The sequence below is a fragment of the Poecilia reticulata genome, linkage group LG15 (genome assembly GCF_000633615.1).
Source record: "Poecilia reticulata strain Guanapo linkage group LG15, Guppy_female_1.0+MT, whole genome shotgun sequence".
NCBI classification, from domain to species: domain Eukaryota; kingdom Metazoa; phylum Chordata; class Actinopteri; order Cyprinodontiformes; family Poeciliidae; genus Poecilia; species Poecilia reticulata.
In genome coordinates, this window is record NC_024345.1 from 26,746,554 (window position 1) to 26,748,911 (window position 2,358).

Below are 2,358 nucleotides of genomic sequence, written 5' to 3' on the forward strand. Positions count from 1 at the left end.
ACATGGGAGTGGTGCCATCATACTGTGGGAATGTTTTACTTCAGTAGAGGTTAGAGAAACTGGTCAGGGTTGATGGGAAGAAGGATGAAGGTAAAATACAGTACAATTGTAGGAAAATAACCTTTTTGAAACATAGGCAAAGGTTCACCTTCCAGCAGGATTATGACCCTGAACATGCAGCCACAGGTGGCATGGAATAACTTAGATCAAAAGCATATGCATTGGTTTAAATGGCCTAGTCAAAGTACTTAAATAAACTGCATCCATACAATCTGACTGAGCTTGATCTATTTTGCAAATAAGGATGCCAATTATCGGTCTTCATATATGCAAAAAGAGGTCATTTTTTGTCTTATATTTCTTTGCAAAAGTTTCAGAACCATATCTGATGTTCCTTCATTCTCATAATTATGCACTGCTTTGTGTTCCTCAGTCAGATACATTAAAATGCAGTGATGTTGTAATGAGACAAAATGTGGAAAAGTTCAAGGCAAGTGTATCCGTACCAGAGGGATAAATGCATAAATACGCAACTAACTGAGGTTATTATACTACTGCAAAAGTAGCTATTTTGGTTATTTTGTAAAATATATGTATTTTTCATCTCAGAGTTTATTAGTTGCGTTTTTATGGAGTTTGCGGGCTGTAATCGTGTCCATTAAAATCTGAACGGCTCGCAGGGCAGGATAGAGACGACTGGACTCCACATCTGGTTGCGCCCCTTTCTTTAATTTTCCACTAGGCGGCGTTGTATTTCTGAGCTCGGACAGCTACGGAGCGGAGCAGCAGCACAGGCGCTCAAATCGGGTTGGACCCCGTGTGAGAGCAAGTTTGAGCGCAGGGAAGTCTGTAGTATGTGATGGGCGGAGGAAGGCAGGGCCCAAAGGCACTGTGGCCAGGAAGTGGCTCGAATTACAACTTCTTGTGAGTGCGAAGGGGGGGATTGGGGGAGTGACACCCTCTGGATGGAAGGAGGAGGGCGGTGTATAAGACGTAAGAATGAGAAAAAAAAACCTAAACCTGACAAAAGAGTCTGAGAAGACCGTGCGAAGGCTGTTGGTGGAGGACTGGAAGAAGACGCGTAAAGACGCTTCTCGCTCCGGAGGGAACCGAGATTTGATGGATTTTATGACATTCCGCATCGGACAACTATCCTCTGCTCCAGTTTCAGCCTCCTTCCACGTCCGTAGCGCCTGCAGACTTTCTGTTTAGTTGACAAGTGTGCACCTCGGGAGCTCCGGGCATGTTTTGCGCTCTGGAAGGAACTTGGTGACGGGGAGGAAAGTTTCGGAGAAAGTGGGGGACAGCGACATGGTTTTCTGCCCTGTTTTCGAAGGATAAGTTGCGTGAACTCGGATTTCCTTGCATGGCATTAGACTGCAGCTGCAAATCTGGGTTTGGATATATCTGATGAGAGTCGATGCCGGCTGATTGTGGAATAGTAAGCTGAGAAAAGGCAGCGCCTCGATTTTTTTCCTCCGTTTTTTAGCTGCATTGTGGTGTTGGAAACATTCCTCTCTCTCTGGATTCATCTCATGCCCTCTCCTCCCTTATCCGTGCATGTCAAAACAGAGATCTCCACGATTTTAGTCCTCTCTGGTAAGTTTTTTTTTTTTTTTTTTTTTTGTCTGTTTACAATAAGGACGCAGTTTCGCAAACTCTTCCCCAACGTATTGCATGTAAAGACTCCTGCGGCCGCCTTGAGTTAGAGGTTGAAAGACAACCGTGTTTCCTTCTTGGGCTTCTTGAGGAACAACTCTGTAGAAGTTTACTTTTAGATATTCAGATGAAAAAAAATGCTCTATGCGTAAAATGACTACCCATATTCCTCGAACACGTTGAAGTTCACAAGTGAAAACGCTCTCAGGATGATAAACCTCAGTCTCAGTTGTTTTTCTTCTACCTTCCCCACCAAAGAACACTCTACAGCATGATGCTGCCACCACCACATTTTTGTATAAAACGCATAGAGTTTGTTTTTTTTAAATTTAAATATATTTCATAACATCATTTATTGATTCTTTAATGAATCCAGTGCATTTAGGGGTTGTCGTGATAAGCTGATATGTCTCTAAAGCTTCCCCTTCCCCACAGCGTGATGCTGCCACCACAGTGATGGTGTGTTGAGGGAAAATGTGCAGCCTGAGTTTGTTCTAGAAAGGTACACCATGCTACGCTACACCTTGCATCATCATCACTTTAGAGCCCATTAACAAGTGTCCTCGTTATTTATTACGTGGCTTAATTTTCCTACATGGCATTTATGGTGCCAATTACCCCGTGACTGCAGTTGTTTTTTCACCGCTTGGTGCCGGAGCCCTAAATCACAGAGCAGCTCCAAATGAGCCCCCGTTGTGG

General features: G+C 43.9%; 1 protein-coding gene across 1 annotated transcript in view; it reads left to right on the forward strand.

Annotated features, from left to right (window-relative positions):
• Positions 1-846: 846 nt before the first annotated feature.
• The window catches only part of LOC108166930 (fibroblast growth factor receptor 2-like), a 15,363-nt gene continuing 13,851 nt past the window's right edge, over positions 847-2,358 (forward strand). The window contains exon 1 of the mRNA XM_017308828.1: positions 847-1,599. The gene's annotated coding sequence lies outside the window, so the exon portion shown is untranslated. The remainder of the gene's footprint in view (positions 1,600-2,358) is intronic.